General features: G+C 43.6%; 1 protein-coding gene and 1 long non-coding RNA gene across 6 annotated transcripts in view; one reads left to right on the plus strand and one right to left on the minus strand.

Moving 5' to 3' along the window:
- The window catches only part of TSHZ2 (teashirt zinc finger homeobox 2), a 445080-nt gene that overhangs the window by 308678 nt on the left and 114240 nt on the right, over nt 1-22162 (minus strand). The gene's annotated exons all lie outside the window — the stretch shown is intronic.
- Nucleotides 1-22162, plus strand: part of LOC121477742 — a 29610-nt gene that overhangs the window by 219 nt on the left and 7229 nt on the right. For all 3 annotated transcript variants that reach the window (XR_005984353.1, XR_005984352.1, XR_005984354.1), the window contains exon 2: nt 16865-16976. This is a non-coding gene — a long non-coding RNA (uncharacterized LOC121477742). The remainder of the gene's footprint in view (nt 1-16864; nt 16977-22162) is intronic.

Here is a 22162-nt window from a genome sequence, read left to right on the forward strand (position 1 = left end):
TAGAGGTGGTTAGAGATGCTGGAATTGTTACTGCTCCGGGATACTTGAGTGAAATATTAACCTAGCTTCTGTCTCTAACACTTGTATGTACTCATCAGTTGTGTTCCTTGCCTTAGGGAAAGGATGTGGCTGAGCAGGAAGCAGAAATACCTTCTACCTCTCCTTGGCTTTTATCTCCAAAAGCCTAAAAACCTTGAGAGACTTAGAGGATTTGTAACAAAAGGTTAAGAAAAAGAGTTTGGCCAGAATTGAGAGTTGAGAGTGGGTCTTCCTCTCCCCTACCTTCCCCATCCCCCATCCCAGATAAGCAAGGAGTTCCACCTGGCTGGGAGGAGGAGAAAAGAGGGAGGAGAAAAAATGCTCAGCTAATGGAAGCCAACAGCTCAGGAACTAAATGGCTCTGGTGCATCTTGGCAGCCAGAGCCCAGAGACGTAGAGGAAGGGGATCCTATAACAGATCAGAGTCAGAAAGTTGTGTTTGCTTTGCTGAAAATAGGAATAAGCTTGAAACCCAGAAAATGAAAGTGATATTCCCTTATATATCTTTAGTTTGTTGCCCTGAGACTCATACTCACTAGGTGACGACGATGTAATGGTTTATGTTGATGGGGGACTTAACTACTTTGAAGGTCCAAGTACCACCTACATTGGTAAGAAAAGTGGAGGAGTTTAATCAGCTAACCTAGATGACATTTTAAATAATCTCTATCCATAGATGACCTCATCTCCAATAGATCAGGTCCTAGGAGGAAGAGTAGAGAGGTAGAGATTCAGGACAGACGCCATGACCCTTGCATGATGACCCTGGTTGCCCCAGACCCTTGGGGAAGACCATTCCCCAGAAGTCACACCCTGGCAGTCTTCGGGCTATATCTGGCTAGGAAATGTATTTTCCTTGGCTTGCTCAATGTTTATACACTTAAAATATGCTATCAACCTTTAAAAATCAAGAAGTATCTTTCTAAACACACACACACACACACACACACACACACACACGCATCCAGATTTCTGGCTTCTTTTGAAAAGAAGTAAAGGAAAACATTGCATTGCTCATGGAACATGAAACTGGGGCTGGGAGCAGCTGCCTCCCCCACCCCCCCAGAGGCAGAGCGTGTTCTTCAATCTGCCACAGTCCCTACTGCTCCCTATGGTTTTGCCAGTTGAAGGCACAGGGCCAACTGCCTGTTCTCACATCTTTTAGAGTGAACAAAAATTTCTCTGTGCCCATGATGTTTTTAAAAGTGTAAAAATAAAAGCTAGACAGAGGGGGTTATATATACTTCTTGCCCACTACCTCATTTAAATTTCCTGACTAGATTTTGGGCATTTGATGTGCATCTCTATATTTAATTCTCAAAAATGATTCCATGATGGGATGTGCGTGATTTCAAAGGGGAGATAACTTGAGTTAGAATCTATTGTTTTCATAAACACTCTTACACAGCACACACACACACACACACACACACACACACATCTAGCAAGTAACAGTTAAAGGACTGCTTGGAAACAATACTACTTTTGTTTATGTCAAGTATTTTTAATTTTTCCCTAAATAGCAATATCTGTTTTCCAAGGAGTCCTACATATTTGCTTGGGAAAAAAAAAAGTCTATCACTGGAACTTTAGTAAGATTCTGAAAAGCCCGCAAAAATGTTATGGCAAATGGTGGGGGGGGGGGGGGAGCCATTTGTAAAGAAGTACTATTTGTATCGAATATCATGAGAAAATAAGTGCATCATGACAATTTTGTACATCTTCTATGATTTGATTGTCAGTAATGAAGCCCACAGGAGAGTGATAAATGTGCAGAGGAAAAGTATCTATTTCACTTATATGGCAAATTATGCAGCTCAGAGCTTGATAGCACTTGGCAAAATACAAATGTATTTGAATGGAATTCAAATTGTTGCTCTTTGCCTAAGACACAGGTAATATCACCAGGGGTCCTGTCTTTGGATTTTTATAAGAGGTAAGAGTTTAAGTAATAGTAGCAGTATTACAAAATTACCTTTAAACACTGAAAACATTTTTACTTTGTTACAGGGTGTAATTTCCACTTTTCCCCTCTAATGGCTCATATACAGAAAATGATACACTAATGCAATTTTTCAAATTTAGTTACCTTTTTTTGTGTTCTAAAATTATATGTTCTCGTCATTTGCCCTGTTTGTCAGTCGCCAGGATCCATTTATTTCCCTGTTCTTATGGTTCCATAATTTATCTTCTTGTCACAGAACTTTCATAAACTTTTTTTTTTAAGATACAAAATACTTGCAATAAACTCTGACAAAAATGCTTCCAGTTCAACTTTTGAAATCTTTCAATTATGTTTTGAACGATTATCATACTTTCTAGTGTTGCTGTGCTGTGAAATCTCTCTCGGAGTGACATCTTACTAGGGTAGGGGAAAAAATTACTTGAAAAGAGACTCACTTCAAACCATTTATATTTCTTTGCCTCTTCACTTTTGAATCTATAGATTTATATTCATAATCATGCCACGTAGAGAAGAGAAAAAGGGACTGATAGAATGAGAATTGTATCCATGGTAGATGGAAACACTCTTCAAAGTCCAATTATCTAAAAGATGTGTGGGATGGAAGGAAACTGTGTTTTTGTGAGCCTTAGGATATGAGAGGGAGACATGAAGAGGAGTCCATCATTGAAGGGGTTTATTAAAACCAAATCAAACCAAACCAAACCAAACCAATCCAATCCAAACCATAGTGGTCTCAAATGATTGAAAGTGCTCAATATTAAATTTGGAGCAATGTGCCTATGTCTTCATTATCATGAGGCGATACTCTGTGAACATTCATGTTAACTGGATTGTGGATTGTTACTGGATTGTTCAGCACGCCCATCTGGGATGCTGAAAGTATGACAGAAAGCTTCAAGAAGCCCTGTGCCATTCAATGGAAATACAAAGTGAGCCACATATGTAGTTTAAAATTTTCTAGAAGCCACATGAAACAAGTAAATAGTAACAAGTATCATTAATTTTGATAATATGTTTTATTTAACCCAGGAGAGCTAAGATGTTGTCAGTCTAACATGCAAATTTTATAACGAATTATTAGCGAGATCTTTCACATTTTCTTTCCATACCGAGTCTTTGAAATTCCAGGTATATTTTATACTTCCAGAGCATCTCACGTGGGATTAGACACATTTCAAGTGTTCAATAACTATATATGGCTCATGGCTACCGTGATGGGCAAAACTGTTCTAGACTGTCTCCCCTAGATTCAGGGGTCCTAATAAAAGCTCCTACAGACCTTGACCTCTCTTACTATGGAACTTATCAGCACTCTTGCCGTGGTTTGTTTGGTCGTGTCTGTCTCATTTGCTTAAGTTTGGTGATAACTGCCGACCAACAGATCCATTTTGTTCATTGTCGTAACACTGATTTCTGAAATACAGTAGGTGCTCAAGAAAATGTATTGAATAAATGAGTTAATAATTGAATGAATGGATGTTCATATTTTGTGGCAAGACAGACCTTTCTAAAGGAGAATCTAGGTGCAGGAGACTCTATGAGTTCTCCACCAAGATCCCCTTCTGGTACAGCCACCCACAGCTGCTGTGAGTGGTGGCCTGCTGGTGACTCACAGCTGTCCCCCCTTGAGAATTGTCCATAGAGGCTGAACAGGTGCCACCTTACCTGAAAGGTTAAGATGCATCCCTACCATCCATGACCAATGACTGACTGACACCGGGAAACAAAAGTCCATCCTCCTTGCCTCAAAAGAGGAGAAACCCACTGGGGCTTACATTCTAGAGCCCTCTATCTGAGCTTCAGACCAAAGTTAGACTTTACCTGGGACCACATCCTTCTCAGCACTGTCTTGCTTCCCTCACTCCCTTACAGGTTTTATTGCAATCACTCAGTAAATCACCTGTACCCAAATCCTTGCCTCAGGCTCTGCTCCTAGTGAGCCTGACATAAGGCACTCTCATTTTCTTTTGTCACATTTTAACTCTTCTTCCTCCTCTCCCACCCCTTCAAAATTTAAAAGCATTTGCTTCTTACAAAATCTTTCCCAAATGTCTTTCTTTATTAATCCTCAAACTATCAATAGGCTGCTTTATAAGGACCACTTACCAGTGTAGCAGAAGCCTTCAAAGGCATTTGGCTTTTTTTTCCCCTGGATATTTATTTTATCCCATGAATGCCCTGTAAATTCTCTGAGTGTGCTGATCAAACAGGTGTGGTCAACAGCAAAACCCATAACCACACAATTTTACAATTCTCCTGAGTGATAAAAGGGAGTGATAATTCTATCATTCTTCCACGTGGCCTCGCTGTAACGTGAGCGTGACATGACTTCACAAGAATGCATACTTCTCATAGTCTCTGGCTGCCATTTCAGCTATTCAGGAAGAGACAGACAGGTGGATTGAGGGAAATCTTGGAAAGATAGGAGATTAAACAGAGAGAACTATATTGAATTTGTTCACTGCTTGCCCAAAAAGTGAGAACAAAGAACAACTTGGAATCCAAGTGGTGCCCTGAATGTATTTGCTTTTTGTCATGATTGTGAATTTTTAAAATGGGCCTGTAAGTTTGTACTCACAATGACTGGTTAATGCCTTTAACTAAGTGCCAGGACCTTTGCACTTGCTGTTCCCCCTTCTGGGAACCCTGTTTCTCCCAAGTATTTGCATGGCTGGGGCTCCCACAAATCACTTGGTTCACAGCTCAATCTAAAATCTTTTCCAACCCCTTGCATTATTATCGAACACATAACCTTGTTTGATATGCTCAATAGCCCTTAGCATGAGCTGATCATCTGACACACTCACCTACTGCCTCTACCAACTAGCAAGTCAGCTCCCTGAGGACTGGCACTTTTGTCTTTCTTTTTCACTTCTCAATCCCCAGCACCTAGAACAAGGCCTGCCATTGTGGTTGCTTAATCATGATCCGCTAAATGGACAAATGGCCCCAGTTACTTTCTTGATATAGAAGGCATGTCTCATGTCACCTCTTGTAGGCACAGATGACGTTGGCTACAAATCTCAATATGGAGCTTCCCAAGTGTTAAGCACTGTCCCCTCAAAATTCATATGTGGAAACCCCAACCCTCAATGGGATGGCTTTAGGAGGTAAGGCCTTTGGGAGGTAATTAGGTTGTAAGGGTGGAGCCCCTGTATGGGATTAGTGCCCATACAGGAAGAGACCCAGGAGAGCTTGCTCCTTCCTCCCCACCTCTGCTTCTGTCTTCATCTCTCTCTGTCACGTGAGGAAACCAAAAAGAGAACTCTCAGTAGAACCCAATTACACTGGCACCTGTCTCAGGATTCCAGACTCCAGAAATTTCTGTTGTTTAAGCCCCAAACTCTGTGCCATTCTTTTTAGAGTAGTCCAGATGAATTACACACCAGGCAAGTACCTACAGCTGCATTGTCATTGGCGATCTTGGGAAAGGCAGTTAAGACAAAATGCTAAAACCTCACTGTAAGGATGTGACTGACCAGTGGCCTTGCGTATGGATCAGAGACAAGCTCTCTGGATCAGCCTGGTCTCAAGCCGCAGCCCAACTTCCCTGGCTTTCCAGCCTCAGCCAGAAACATTGGCTATTCATTCTTTGCCGGGAATGGGAAGGTGAGTTGAACAACGCCTCTGCCTTCTAGACTGGTAAACACACACAGGCTTGGCTTTCTTGGAAAAGATCTGGTTTTCTTCTCATGGGGCAGTCGTGCACTGATTCTTTGCCTTTTTCCTGTGAGGCTTTGGAGTAACAAAACTACATGCTAAAGGATCTATAAAAGACACAGATGCTTCCTGGAAGGTTGGTGATTCATTCAGCAAACATTTATGGTATGATTGTTCTTTGCCAGAAACTGTACTTGCACAGAAATGGTGATGGTGAGGAAACAAGAAAGAAACAAGTGGGCCGTGGCTTCCAAGCTGATGGGGTTTCCACTCTAGCAGGGCTCACTGGCTTCAGTTACATAATCACATGAAGAAAAAAGTAAGATTTCAACTATGATTAACGATCCAGAGAGGCTTATGGGCAAGGGGAGCAATTATGAGGGGCTGGGCCCATTCTGGAGGCCAGAGAATGTTCCCTGAGACATGAGATTTGAGCTACAGTCTTATGTAGGAGTAGAAGTCAACCGGGAGAAATTAGGGGCTGGGCTCCAAGCGATGGAGAGAGGCATGCAGGATCTCTGGGTATTACACCTGCTGGGGACGCTAGTCACACCATGTTCAATGTGGTCAGTTGCTCCTAAAATTGTGTAATGATGCCTTGTGGTCAGGGGGGCAAGCAGCATGCACACCAGCCACAGGGTGGGGGTAGTGAGGGGCCGGGGCACCGCAGAAGCTGAGAGACGATAGTGAGCCTGGCGGGAGGGGAGTGAGGAAGAGTCTGGGGCATTCCAAAGAGGTGGACAGTGGGCATTTTTATTTTAAAGAGGCTTACATTGAAGAAAGGAACCTCCAGGTTATTCGAAGCAAGGTTTTACTTGGCAAGAAAGGTTTGCCAATGCAAAAACACAAGGTGAGCCCACGGCCAGAAATTAGGGCAGCCCCCATTCTTCCCTACACACTCATTTCTCTTTTTTCATTTTGGAAAAATCCCTGAAAATAATAATATGGTATGATGTAGTGTTATCTCTAAATAGCAACCGTTCATTGGTGCATCCAGATGCATCTAATTCAGAGGAGAACCACTAAGGATAGGTATCATTATCCCCATCTTATGGATGGGAAAACCGAGGCCCAGAATGGCTGCATAGCTAGCTAGTTCCGCAGTGTCCACCTCACAGAAGCTCAGGTGCCCCTGATGGTAGCAGCAGCAACTCGCTGGGATGCTCCTGGCTGGACTGAGCTCCCAGTCACCCCCACTGACATTCATCCCTCTTTCCTGTGATCTTAAAATTCTTTATCTTGATCCCAAAGGTCCTGCATGATCAGGCCCCTGTCTCCCACCTGACTCATCTCCTGAGTGTCCCCTCCCTCATGCGCCTCCCCAGCACCCCCCAGCAGCCTTTGCTCTTGCAGCTGTCTTGCCTGGAACATGTTGCCACCCCCCCGCCCCCGCATCTCACCTGCCTCATTCCCTCACTTTATTCTGCTCTGATGACCTAAAGAAAATACTTGTACGCCCACCCTCTGCACCCCTTCCCTTTGTTCTCTATTTCTTTGCCTTGCATTACTTTTCCTGCCATGGCACCAAGCAGTACCTGAAATTTGGGCATATGTTTAGAAGGTTAAGATCCATAAAGGCAAAAATCTTGCTTGTATCCCCACATGTAGCCCCATGGTCGACAAGGAGCAGAGCTTGCAACTGTACTTGTGGAACGAATCAATCAGTGAATGAATGAGGAAGCCTACCATGGCAAGGGGGACACGGAAATGCCTAAGATTTGGCCCATGCAAGGATGCTTCATCCCCAACCAAACCACTGAGAGTTGATGTTTCCCGCATGCAAGGAAGACATCTTAATGTATGAAACCCAACCCAGGCCTCTTCCTGCCTCTCAGATCCACACTCAGAAATTGCTGGGCACAATTTGAAAACATCAGTAACTGTTACTTCGTGAACATGAGCATTGTTCATGCTTCTGAATTCGCTGCAGGCAAATAAATACATACCCCAGGCACAAAGTAATTTAAGCAGAAGGCCCAAATAATCACATCTCTCCCCTGCTACCGCCATGCCGGGGGTTGGGGGGGCCTCAGTGAGAGTGGGCTCGTGTCAGGCCCAGAGACCGCCTCTGCCTGGGGACAGGCAGCCATGTGGGGAAGATGCCACATGGAACAGTGAGAAGAATTTGGAGTCAACATGCCAAGGAGTATTCACTGAGACACCCATTTTGCACCCACATTTTCTAACATGCTGACGTAGGCATCTGACAAATAAGATTTGGCCAGGTGGCAGGAGGAACAGCAGCAGGAGGTGGTATTTATTGAGTGCCTGCTGTCTACTCGAGAGCTTGCCTTGATTGTCTCACTTTGTCTTCATCGCACACCCATGAGGGTGGTACTCGGACTATTTCCACTTTGCAGATGAAAGCCTGGAGTTCAGAGGTTACATGACACATCCCAGCTAATAATGCTTGAGGCCAGGTGCACGCACAGGTGTGTCTGGCTCACAGCTCGGCTTCTGAGTGCTCGTCTGAGAGTGTCCCATCGTGGGATGCTTTGGGTGTCCACAGATCACAGACAGGAACATATGAATAATCCCAGACATGCATCTATGAGAGATTAGGAAAGTAACATCCCGGGTCAAATGAGGCCAAGTAATGTTGATGAACCTCCTGTTGTCTACTGGACATTGTGTCAGGTGTCGAAGAGCTGATGTTGATTGAGAACCAGATAATCTGCACTCTCCTGGACCAAGTCCGGGAATGTGGACACACTGCGGAGGCAGCCTTACACACACCAGCACTAATCAATGTGCGATAAGAGGAGCCTCAGGATACTGAAAGCCTTTAAGAGAGGGGATTAATCTCCTCTTAAGGGCTGACTGCCAGATTTTGTCGTTATTCCAAAACACACTCGAAGTCGACCTGGAGCACATTTTTCTGGGTATTAGGGCACTTTCTGGGTACAGAGGAATGTTTTCTTTGCCTCTTAGGTATTCCAAACCTTCCTTCAGGACTTCTGAATAGTTATATTTACCCAAAGACTTCTGTTATCTGAGTGTAGCAAATATATGCACAGCCCAGTCGGATACATGCCAGCGAACAGAATAGACAGGCAACAATCAGGTAAATTTGAGAGACACGAGTGGCTTATAAATAAACATTCGATACACCAAACAGAGATAAACTAACAATAAGTAAGTGGATTTAATATGGTTAGATACGCAAAGCTATTTCAGGGAGATAAATAGCAATGGGATAAAGGATAGCCAAGTATACAGGGGAACAAATAAATTCTGGAAAGAAAGGAGAGGAAGAAAAGGAAGAAAATTCTCCTCCAGGAATCACTGATAATGTCAACAGCATTCACTCTTACCACGGTCTCGGTATAGGTTGAGTCCGCTAATCTGTTGTAAGCTATATGCTCTACAGATAGATATAATACCAGAGAGAACATTAAGACCACCTATTTCTATTTCCCTGACACCTGACTTCTGCAGGCTGCCTCACTGGCAAAGAGGGAGGCTGAGGGCCTATCGAATATGCAATCTCCCTGCGAGCAACACTGGCGTTCTTAGACTTTGCATAAATGACAAACTTGCAAACTTTGCAAAGTTGACTGGTGCATTCCACCCCTTTGCCTTACGCCCATTCCCAGGCCCAGATAGGGGGGTTACCAAGAGCCCGATATCTTGGAAGAAGACTTAAGAGTAGGTTATTGTCAAGCACGTTGAGGTAGGTGGGGATTTAAATTATCCCCAAAATGAATTTCCTGTTAGGATGGCTCCTCATCTGAAAGTGGTTTCAAGGGCAGCTGGAAAGAAGAACAGGCAAAGAAGAAAAGGCAAATGATGGGATAGAATGGAGGAATGTCCTTCTAGCTACAGGAGGGCATTACGATGGGTGTAGGCGCAGTGCAACTGCACGGGGCCCTACTCTCCAAAGGGACTCCGTGGTCACTGTCTTGAAGACATTTTCAATTTGAATTCGTGTTTTGTAAGGGAAGTCTGATGGGGCATGTGCTGGGGGCCTGGGGCCTTAGCTTCTAAGATGTTCTATCCCCTCCCACCTCCCTACTGCTCACTGCCTGCCCTCTGCGGACCAGATCTCACCTGGCCTTGGTCCTGTTGTTGCTGCCACTCTCAGCCTGGGGTGGTGGCTGGGTGACATCTGTGGGATGACGACAGGCCCATTTTCTGCCACTGCTCTCAGCTCCCTATGGTGCCTGGGTATGGGTCAGGGGAGGGTCAGGATCAGACTCATGCCCTGTAGCAGCCGGGGTGGGGCCAGGTGGTGCCATCCTTCTCTGAGTTGTCAGTGCCAAGCCGTAATCGGCCTCTTGCCTGCCCCCGATCCAGGTAACAAGTCCATCAGGTGCAGAGGTTACAATATTTTGGGGGCCATCTGTCCACCATGAGTTGAGGTGGTGGGCCTGAGGGTAGAGGTGAGGGACGTCTCTGCCTCCCCCCTGGGGACCTGCATTTTCATCTCGCCCTGGGCCCCGCACATTGGGTTGTAAGCCTTGATTCAAGGAAATGAAAGGTAAATATCCAGAGCTGTGAATTTCATCTACTCTTCCTTAAAATCATCTCCAGGGGAACTCACAGGGGCTGTGCACACACGCTCCAGTCTGTGAGAGTCATACTTCGCGGCCCCTTAAAGTTAGACGTGACCACCCAGCTTGCTTTCATGTTCCAGGAGAAGCTTTAATTGCTGATGCACATTTTCTCTCTGTCTGTCATGGCAATTGCCATGTTTCAAAGGGTGGCTGCTTTATCAGGTTGGTGCCAGAATGAGAAGGACAGGGATCAGAGCCCCTGGCATGAGTATGAGATAAGCCTTTGTTGTTTTAAGCCATAGAGATTTGGGAGTTAGTGCTGTAGCCAAACCTAGGCCCTACTGATTGATATAATCTCCATGTTGAATGGTTCTTCCCAGCACACTTTCTGGAAAATAATAGATGCTTAGTGTCTATTTATTGAACAACTGAATGACATTCTCCTAGCCAAGTCCAGTAATCTCATGTAGATATATTACGTAGATATACCCTCCCTTGCTCAGTGGATCCTGCTAGAAAAGTCCCTTTTTTTTTTTTTTTTTTAGAAAAGTCCCTTTTATATCAAACTATCACCTTGATTTCTTTACTTCTTTGCTCTATCTCCTACTTATCTCTTGACTCTTCACCTCCTGTGTGGCCCTCTTTTTCCTTCCTCTTTCCTTTGTTCCAATTTCTCTTTCTTCTCTCTCAGAGAGAGCTTTTGGAAAACCACACGTATGTGGGCAGCTTCTAAAACCACGGCTCCGATCCACCTTCCACTCTCCACACCGTGTCTTCCCTCCAGCTGCACTGAATCTATTTAGCTGTCGGCTGGCATCTGACTCAGTACGCCAAAAATGGGACTCGGCATCATCTTCAGCACCGTCCACATCCCCCCAAGTCTCTGCCTCCACCTATGTATCAGTGGCACCACCAACCCTCAAGCTCATTCTGTAGCTTTATTTTAGGTTTTGCATCTGCTTTTAAAAAATTTATTTTAGTTTTATCTGTCCCCAAACTTCCCTCTGCAGTGTCTTTTGGATTCACTACAGCCTCGATTTCATACCTTGCCACCATGGCTCCAGTATGCTCTAGCTCATGTCCCAACTGTTCCAACAGTTATTGACCTGCCTTCCTTGCTTACAACATCAGTTTTTATATTTTCTTATTGCATAACTAGATCCTTCTTATAGAAGGATGATTCTCAACTAGCATGCCACCAAGTATTGATTAATGCATAACGTGTGTGTGTGTGTGTGTGTGTGTGTGTGTGTTTTCTCTTAGAATTCTGGATTCAAACACTCTCTCAGAAGGATCATTAAGTTCTGCAGGTCATGCTAAAAGGTCCCGAGAAGGGTAGAAATTGCCATGAGTGAGGATAGCAGGCTCTGACGAGAGCAAGTCAGACATTTACTGGAACATGTGTGGAAATTTGGCTGTGCGCATGCGGGCCAAGCCAGTGTGAGAAATATAAATTTGGCTGTCCTTGTTTCCTGGGGTCACAACCTACTAGGGATAGTACAACAGGAGTGGTGGCCTGAACTGCCTGGAGGGCCTGGAAATTAGCAGAGTAAAGTGAAGGTAGCTGTGAGTCATGGTATGAACTTGGGGGCACCTTGATGAAGGCTGTAGATGGCTGTAGTCACATGGAAACACAGGTCTGGCAGGGTGAGATACTCCAATTTTCCAAAAGAAGTCACAAATAGGAATGTTAGGTGAAAAAAGCTTAAATGTGAAAACTTTTTTTGTTTTTAATATAGTGAGGCTACAACAATGTTTCTCTGTGCCATGTCCTACTGTTGTAGGCTGTTATTTGGGATCGCTGGGTTCAGTGGGATGAGATGGAATGGGAACCCAGGACAAAGACCTAGGGAGCCATGATATGCATGGGGTCATCTGAGGAAGAGCAGACGGGAAGCACAGTCACAGAGGAGGGCATGAAGCGTGACACTGAGCCTCACATTGTAGATAGGGAGCAAATTTCTACAGCACCAAGCATCTGCTTCTATCATCAGCAACAACAGCCACAGCAACAACCAAACAGCAAGTCTTTTAAGAGGACAGATACCGAGAAAATGTCATTAGAAATCTGAAAATAAAGGAGAGGAAGAAGCAAAAGGTTAGGTGCAATATTGCAGGACATCTGGGTGGACTGTGCAAAGGGTGGGGGGGTGTCACTGGACAGGTGATGCAGTTACAGCATCATCAGCAGCCAGCTGGGGTTGGTCAAAGGCCAACCGAAAGTCACGGCGAATGTGTAGGAGGTGAGTACTTTGGGGGGCGGGGGAGTGAAGGTTCCTTAAGCCAGATGGTAATGAAGGACAGAAGAGGTGAGGGTGCTCGGGAAGGAAGTGTGTGTGCACAGAAAACAGTACAGAAAGACAGACGATGTGTCATTGAGACAGACACATTCCCCATGAAATTCTGAGTTGGTAGGAGATGACTTCCCTCAGGCCAACAATCTCCTACAAGCTTTAACTCTAGCTCATTCCATCCCCTGGAAATCCTAAGAGGTAGTGTTATGTTTGCACCCATCTTAAGAGAAGGTGTAGGCATATATTTAAAGTTTTTTTTAAGATTTATTTATTTATTCATGAGATACAGAGAGAGAGAGAGAGAGAGAGAGAGGCAGAGACACAGGCAGAGGGAGAAGCAGGCTCCATGCAGGGAGCCCGACATGGGACTCGACTCTGGGTCTCCAGGATCACGCCCTGGGCTGAAGGCGGCGCTAAACCGCTGATCCACATGGGCTGCCCGTATTGAAAGATTTTAATGACTTCTCTATTTATCTATGAAGAAGAGAGATTTAAGAATGTTTGAACGGAGAGGGGAGAGGTCTGGAAAAGAGAGTAAGAATTCAGAGGTCGATTGGAAGCAACTCCAGTCAGAAGGAGGTAATGCAAAATTCCAAAGAAATGCCATGAGTCCATTGGGGGAAGGGTGTCAAAAGGGAGAGTTGTATTTTGTTCAGAAAGTAAGGAAAGAAGGAGAAGGAAATCAATGGTATGAACTTATTGGCAAGCAGGGAAGTTGAAGGAAGAGACTTAACAGCCTCTTTGCTTTTGTTTCTTGAATAAATCACATTGGATGTGGGGCTCCGTTACTCTCGAGGATGTGACACAGATTTTTGGTTGTGGGAGAACTTAAATTAATCATAAGACAGGTCTTGGATATCGAGGAGGGATTAATCATCTAGAAATAAACCAAGGATGGATTATTTCATATCTTTGGGTTATACTCAAATATGCATCCAACTCCACCAGACTATTGGAGCCATATGGAATCCTTTCTGGTGCACCTGGTAACAAAGCCTTCCCAAAAGGGATGCTCTGAAGTCATCGCTCCAGTCTTGATGCTCTGAGATCATTCTCAGAACTTGTCACTGTCTGTACTGCCCTTTGCTTTGCTGAGAACACTTGCCTTCTTCCAGCCTGCAACCACCTAGTCCTCCCCCTCAGGGTGCTTTTAAGAGAGGTGGAATGTAGACTAAGAATACAAGCCTTTCATTTAAACAAGAAAATCCCTCCCTGTGTATCATTTACATTATCCAGAACATGGCAGGAAGCATTCAGGAAAACAACTCTCTTTCTCTCCTCATAAACATGGCAGCAGTTTCAAGTCCAGGCACTCAAAGACTGTGAAATACCAGAAAGCCTCCATGCTTTTTGCTGCTTTTTTCCCTAATGTTCTGGCTCTCCGAATGAGCGAGCATAAACGTGAGTTAAGATGCTTTGAAAAATTCAGATTTTCGGGGTGACTGGGTGATTCAGTTGGTTAAGTGTCTGATCCTTGATTTCTGCTCAGGTCATGGAGGGTCATGAGATTGAGCCCCATGCTGGGCTCCATGCTGGGCCTGAAGTCTGCTTGAGATTCTCTCTCACTTTCTCCTTTTGTCCTACCCCACATATGCTTTCCACTCTCCCTCTTGCTCTTGCTCTCAAAAAAAAAAAAAATCAGATTTTTCAGGTCTCACTGTCAGAATTTCTGATTAATTTCTGAGCCCAGGTCTAGAAATCAACATTTTAATCAAACTCCCATTGGACCTTAAACTATCTTTCTAAAAGCACTCTTCCAGAGACCTGAAGGATAAGAAATTTTATCCTAAATTGTCCTGGCCAGAGATGAAGGGCCTGGCTTGGAGAAACTGGCATTTACAGAAGTTACACTTTCCTTAACTGAAGGACATTAGGGACTCAGGGGGTCAGGACGGGAGAAGAGTTTCTGAAAGAGAATCATCTCTTCTGAAGTTAGAAGAATTCAAATCAACAAATACGAGGCGGGGCTCCCTACACACCAGAGATGAAGAGAATGTGGTCCTCCATCTGGGATTTGTTGGGAGGATATGTGTGGCCCACACATGGGAGTGTTCACATGCACACACGCATGCACGTATGCACAAACGCACACTCATGCGCGTACACGCACACACAAACGAGAATGACAACTATTTGCCTTGGCTTTTCAGGCTGCTTGTCTTTCAGAACTTTGGCCCATCCTTCCAGATCTGTCACATGACAGATCTCAGTTTGGGTTCGGAAAATGTAGTCAAGGAAAGTAGGCTACAAGGGAAACTGAGGCAGAGGTACAGACCAAGTCTGCAGAGAAGGAAGAGACCTTCAGACTATGAGATATTTGTATCAGCTGACATGGGTGATGCTCTAATAAATGCACGTAATAAATATTACATGCAGGTGTTTTTCTCGTGAATCTTCATGGTAACCCTATAGATATATCCATATGCCTCTGGATATAACCCACTGCTCTACCCATTTAGTAGATAAGGAAACTGAGGCACAAAGAGGTCAAAGTAACTTGCCCACAGGCAGGTGGAGGAGAAGGAATTGAACCCAATGGAGCTCCCATGTTTATGTTCACCAGGACGATACGCTGAAGGCATCTGGAGATGAGCTCCCTGATATCAGGTCTTAAGGGTCTGAGCTTGGTCTGGGCAGATGGAAACCACTCTGGGGTGTGGCTCCCATTGCAGGTACTGGGGACACCGTGGTGAGCAGGGCCAAAAAGACAGAAACACTGAGCGAGCACAGGGAGGCAGCTGCTCCTGTGACCTTTTGCAAATTCCGAGGGGAGCAGATGGAATTAGTGTCAGTAGATGGTAAGTGGGTGGCCAGAGGAGATTCAATTAAACCTTTGGCCTTCTGGGAGATTGGACTTTTCCTATAGGTACTATGGTATCTTTAAGGCCATGGTCCTCAACAAGGAGAGATTTTGCCACTCGGGGGACATTTGGCAATATCTGGAGACATTTTTAGGTTGTCAGAATATGGGGAGGTGGATGCTACTGGCATCTAGTGGGTAGAGGCCAGGGACACTGCTGGTAAACATACCCCAGTGCACAGAATGGTCATCCCAGCAGAAAATGATCCAGCCCCCAGTGTCAGTAGTGTCAAGGTGGAGAAGCTTCAAAGCTAGTTAATGAAGTACAGCCTGAAGCTCTTCTACTCATTCTTCCTAGACTGACTTTACTTTGAATATTGCATCTTACAAGGCAGAAATCTTTAACCAAATGTGACTTTGTCCTTTGGCATTAGGATATTATTATTCTGCTGGTGCCAATAATTAACCTTTGTTTCACAGAAACCCTTCCCTGGAGAAGAGCCAGGGCTTCCTTCTCCTCAAAGAAATCTCTGCTGGGAAGGGTGGGATTCTTCTTCTCCCTCAACTGGCCGGGAAACGCTAACAGGACCAGGCAACTGTAATTGCTCCGATGCTTTGCATATTTATGTTTGAGACCTTCGTCTGAACTGTTACTTTAAAAAAGAAGGATCAGTTCATCTTTAAAAAGGGGGTGATTGATCGCTGCCAGTCGGGCATTCCTTCATTCTTGGCTTCCTCTTAGCCTCCGTAATAAGTTCTTCACGAACACCAGTCTGCTATTAAAGAATGGTATTCATCATAAGCCAAGCAGAAAGGAGACAGAATGTGATGGGCACAGTACCATATTTCAATCCACAGTGTCCTTTTTGTTCAACTCAATCTGCTGTGTCGTTAATATTTGAGAAAAAACACACAAAGACTTTGGTAAATACTAATCAGAAGCGTACAGCCCCTTTCCCGACTCAATTACGCATTAGTGGGCACTCCAGGTGATAATGTTCCACTAAACCTTCTATTTGCTTATAAAATGCAAGTGAAAAGTACTTTGTGTGGATCGAAGGTAGTGCTCTTAGCAGCCCAAGTAGTCCGTAACATCGGGCAAACTCTCATCCTCGTCCCTGTTTTATTCAGTGTTCTTCTGGGTCTTCTGGTGCCTGAGTGTGAGTCCAGCCCCCTAACCTGACTGCTTTCCTGATGGGTTCTAACTTTTGCACGTGCGTTCAGATGACTTGAGACATGCAGAGTTAACAGCAAATGTGCCCAGTGGTCAACAGACTCAACGGGCCGCAGATCATGGCACCCCTGTAGGGTGCAATCTCTTTGAACTCAGAAGTCCATTTCCTTCCACTTCAGATCTCATCAGACCATGCAAATTGCCATCAACCTTTCCACACTGGCTGAAGCAGGTCTAAGTCATGATCTCCCTTATTATCAGCGAAGTCATTAAAAGTCCATCAGATCAATTGGGCTCTGACATAACATTAAAAATGTTCTTGGGTGAAATCTATTTCTCCATTCCTATAACTGGTGTAAGTTCAAAGAGGTTCATAATGAAATCTTGTCCCATCTGTGTCAGCTCCTCAAGTTAACAATGAATATTAAAATCTAGGTGGCAAGAGCTGGATTCATCATAGACCATCAAAATCTGAACCCAAAAGGCCATGTTACGGAGAGCTGCTAGCTTCATATAAACAGCAAATATTCAATCTTCCTGTGAAGAGGTAAGGGGCAAGTCTTCATCACATGCTTCCTGGGGGCCAGGTCAATCTATCTATGAGCCTGAAATTATGGGCAACAGAATGAAGAAGCGAGATGATTTTTAACTAAGTTAATAGGTGTGCTGGTGATTTCAGTTATTCCACGCTCCCATCCCCGCTTCAAAATCACGCTGAATCTCTGCTTTTCCTAGAAACTGGGCAACATCTTTTCCCCACGACAGGTTCTTCTTGGCTTCTGAACAATACTATGTCTTTCCACAATCAAAGCAGCCAATGCACGGATACGTAGCACGCATTTGGCATATTTTAATTTTGTGGAAGAGTCAGCCATGAACTCCTCTTTAAACACACCATCAGAAGTTTTCTTCCCTGAGAACCTCCTGGTGGTTGTGCTGTCTGCTGAGCATTTGAGAAAGAAAGATGTAGAACTCAAAGACACCCGGTTTTGCTCAGATGCAGGCAAATCAAATCAATGAAAGAACTATGGTTTTTTAAAATATACTCAGGAGGTATAAATCTTGCATAAGAGCTTGTTGTTGTTACTTTTCTATTCTTACATGTGGCAAGTTGGACTTTCTATACCAGCACTTCTGAATTTCTTTCCTACTTGACCCACCGTAAAAAAACACATTTGATATGATGAGCCAGGGCACGTGTTTATATGTATAAAGAAACAAGTATTTAAAAACTATTACTTCCCTTGATACATGCAAGGAACTCAGGCATATGCCATTCTAATCTATTTTTTTAAATGCTAGTCATAAACCACAAAATTGATTGCACCAATGGGTCTACACAATTTGAAAAACAGTGCTCTATCCTAAAATACACGAGCTACCCAACTCAAAACCCAAGAGGTACTCTCTGTTTCAGCATACTACTTTTTTTTTTAACAGATTGATTGGGGGTGTCACTTATGAAGTATTTGTATCACACCAGGAATTAGAATCACTAGTGTAGACCCCAAAACATGTTTCAGTACAGAAGTGCTGGACATTCTCCAAGTTGGGTTGATTCTACTATCTATAAATTTTATTTATTGTGCATGTCTTTTTTTGTTGTTGTTGTTGTTGTTTGTTTGTTTGTTTTTAAGCCCCACTGGGCTTAACTCAGGACTTAAACCCACAAACCTGAGATCAAGATCTGAGCTAGGATCAAGAGTTGGATATTCAACCAACTGAGCCACCCAGGCACATCCTACGAGGTTTTGTTATAGGGATTTTTTTTTTCTTTCCTTCCTTTCTTCTTTCTTTTTCTTTTCTAATGGAAGCTGATTCTAAATGACAAAAAGTGAAAGAGTTAATTGTCTGAATATTCCCAAATAAATAGATGCTTTGGCATCACGTAGTAGACGCTGTGACATTCCTGCCCCTGCCTTGGGCTGCCTCTCCTGCAGATGTTTTGGTATGTGCAGAGTCTCAGGTACGGTGAGTCTGACAATGTTTCTTAAGCTAAAGCTGCACACATATTGCCCATTATTTACCAAATACAGGAAATCAGTTACCATCAAAATGCAATTTTATTTTCTATTTTTTTCTGAAGATTTTACTTATGTGTTAGAGAGAGAGAGAGAGCGAGCACGAGCAAGGGTAAGGGCAGGGGGGGCAGGCAGACTGTCCGCTGAGCAGGAAGCTTGATGCAAGGCTTGATCCCAGGACCCTGAGATCACACACTGAGCTGAAGGCAGACACTTAACTGACTGAGCCCAAAATGCAATTTTAAAGGGAAATTTCTCATTGCCTAGAAAGTTAGGTTCTGGAAACTCCTCCTAACGCCATTAGGTATTCAGTAGAATTTAGGATAAAGTAGGTTCATCTTGGAAACCAGCCAAAATCTTTAGTTATTTATTACCGCAAACACAGGCCTTCATGGGGATATTCCAACCATGAGGGCAACTTTCTAATAAGGTTCCCAAAGAGGTTATTTTTAAAGCTGAAAAGAAAATGTAATCATTTCAAAATAGCAATCACATATCTGGTTCATACATTTGACTTTAACATCTTTTTTTCATATAAAATGAGATGCTTGAACCTCACCGTGGATGTGACCTCTACAGGAAACTCAGTGGGAAAACTATTTGAAACTCCACGTTGCCAAAACAAATTGATGATGAATTTTTCAGCTCAATTCTTGTACAGAATTAGAAAGTGTATTAGCAAAAGCAACTCAAGAGGTGATTACAATATGACTCCACAGAAGAGTATAAAAAAAAGAGGAAGAAAGTCCATTGCACCTTGCCATTGAACCTCTGAGGGGGTGAAGCTATGGTTTCTAGAAATTCTCAGGAATTTTAAGATCAAGAATTGATAGAGGGTTAGATTAAATGAGAGAGATGCCTTAATTGTATTCTTTGAACATCAAGAATACAGATATTTTAAAATGCAGGACATCTTCCTGGTTTCTACCAAGAAGAGTGATGGGATATTAAAAGTCCTTAAGATTATTGGCTCTCCCCAAGATTTGCAAGGCAATAAGGAATAAATTGATGTAAGTGATAAGAAAAATCATCCCCCCTCCTTTTTCATTATTAATGACCAAATATTATTAAATCAATAATTTTGGTGATGATCTGAACAGGTTATTAAATATCATGAATTATTAACCTTAAAAGTTGATCAGAGCTATGAAAATAATTCAAGTTAATGGGAACCTTTGGATTTCTAATGAAATATCCAGTCATTGACAAAACATCTCTGTTAGGATTTTTGGAACATGAAAAAGCAGAGACCACAGATGTCCTTAAGGAAGAGAACAACATTCCTTGCTGGATTACAGGAAATTAAAAAACCAGTTATCCATGATCAAAATAATGGGCGATTAAGAGTCCAAGCAAAAGGTGCCAACAGCTATAGGGAATTCTCTTCTTCCCAGTCCTACCCCTGTCCCCCCACTGTACCCCCCCACCCCGCTTCAATTAATATTGCACCAATTGTTTCAGAAACCTCACAAAATTGGGAAACCAGCCATGGATTTGTCAATGCTGGGTGTGCCTCCAGCACTGGGGAGTTGGGCATAAAGCAATTAGTCGGTGGCTTCTGGCCAGCAGCACTATCTGTTCCAATTACTTTGCCTTAAGCAAGGTGTATGTGGAAGAGTATTTTGTCCAGAGGTTATACAATAAAAGGCAGTGGAATGTGATTTAATTTAGAAGGGCCGCGGAAACAGGAGAGAAGGGTTGGGGGTGGGGTCCGGAGCAGGCAAAGAAGGTTTGATGGCTTTGACCCTTTGTGAAATCTTAGTTACCATCCCTGGGAACATTGACACAAACAAGCCACGGATCCCAGCTGTCATTGAAACTGAAGGCAAACAGATGCCCCATTGCTCTCTCTTTGCATACCTTCTCCACTGCAGGCTTCCTGCTAAAACAGGAGCGTGCCAAAAAGCATTATCCTGTGGTCGAATTTCCCAATATTAAAGTGACTCCATTACTAAAGCGTTTAATGACATGTACTTTTTTTTTTTTTTTAACCATGTAATGCCAGGTGAGCCCTGAATGCTAATGGGGAAAGGAAGCCACAGCCAGTGAGGGATTTAGACTTTTTTTTTTTTTTTTCAAAACCAGACAGGTGGGTCAGGACCTGGGCAGTAACCTGGAAAACAGGGATGCAGAGGAGCTTCCTTCTTTAGGAGTGAGAAGGAGAGGAAGTTTGAGGCAGCCTGCAAAGGGATGGTGAAGAGGCCTGGCCCTGGGAATGGGGTGCAAATCAGGATGCTATTTTGTTTTTTTTTTTTTACCATCTGTGGGATCGCAGGCAATTTGCCTGGCTACACTGAGTTTCCAGGGTTAATAACGTATACTTTCAATGGCAGGTGTGGGCTGGATTTTGAACCGCTGAATTTCCAAAAGCCAGTACTCAGCAGCTCCTAAGCCCCGAGCCAGGCACAGAGTGTTCATTCACTCGGCACAGACTGAGGGAGCTCCTTCACTGTTCTTGCACATGGATCTGTCAATCATGACCTGTACAGACCAGTTGCGGGGAAGGACAATAAATAAGCAAAAATAAATAAAATAAAATAAAATAAAATAAAACAAAATAAAATAAAATAAAATAAAACAAGTACTCATGACTCATGATACTTTCAGATCAAAAGAACCACAATGAAGAAAATAAAACAGGAAGTGTGATAGCAAGCAACCAGAAGAGGGACGGTTTTCATGTCAGATGGGAGAGACAAGTCTAAGCTGGAGGTCAAGTCCAAGCTGGAACTTGGGGAGCAAGAACAGGGAAGCGGGTTCGAGACTCTCCTAAGAGGAGAGGGTGGCAAAACTCAAGGCTCTCCATACATGTTGAGGATGCTAATGGCAATGATTATGATTTTTATTATTAAGTCAGGAGTTGGGATATCCACGACCAGCCCCCATGAAAACTTGTGTCTTGGGGGCACCGGCTGCACCAGGCATACCTTGACCCCACGCTAAGCCCTGGGTGCCATCTCTGAGCACCCCCTTTCCCCAGCTGGGGCTCGGTCACAAGGCTTCGTTTCATTACTTCTCAGGCTCGTTGGGAAGGGGGTTGCCATCTATTTACCCCCAAGACTAGAATCATTTGTAAGACCATGAGATGGCATTGGAGGTGGTCCAAGCACAGGCAAAGACTCATTGGCAGTTAAATCATGCTAAGACATAACAGTAAGTAAATATGCCCAGAGAGGGAATTTTAGCCATCCAAGGACACAAAAAAACCACAACCCTGGCCTCAACACCGCATTCCTCATATATCTAAACCCATGTTCTTTATGCTATAGGATAAACGAAATAAATCAAGAGACTCTTGGGATAGATCAGGAATAAGCCGGCAATAAATCCTGTTAAACTTACTTGTCAGTGCCTTGCCTGGAAACCTCAATTCTTTTTGGAAATTAAAAAATATTATTGAATGATGTGGCAATGTGGCAGGAACGGAGAAGGAAATTCTCCCCGGAATTTCTACCTAATTTTTGAGGAGGTTAAATAATCGGAGACAATTCAGTTTTGTGGAGATTCATCACGTGGTGGGATTCAAAGGGGGTAAAAAAAAGAAATTTCTTTTCCACATGCTACACGTTTACACTTTTACTCACTTACAAACAGGTATGTAGCCTCTCGCTTGCCTCAGTCTTCTTCAGTAGTTACTAATTGCTAGCACAGTGCACAAAGCAAGCACTAAATAAATATTAGTCCAAGGAACCAAGACGGCGTAAAAATCTCA

Source organism: Vulpes lagopus, chromosome 18 (genome assembly GCF_018345385.1).
Source record: "Vulpes lagopus strain Blue_001 chromosome 18, ASM1834538v1, whole genome shotgun sequence".
NCBI classification, from domain to species: Eukaryota; Metazoa; Chordata; class Mammalia; order Carnivora; family Canidae; genus Vulpes; species Vulpes lagopus.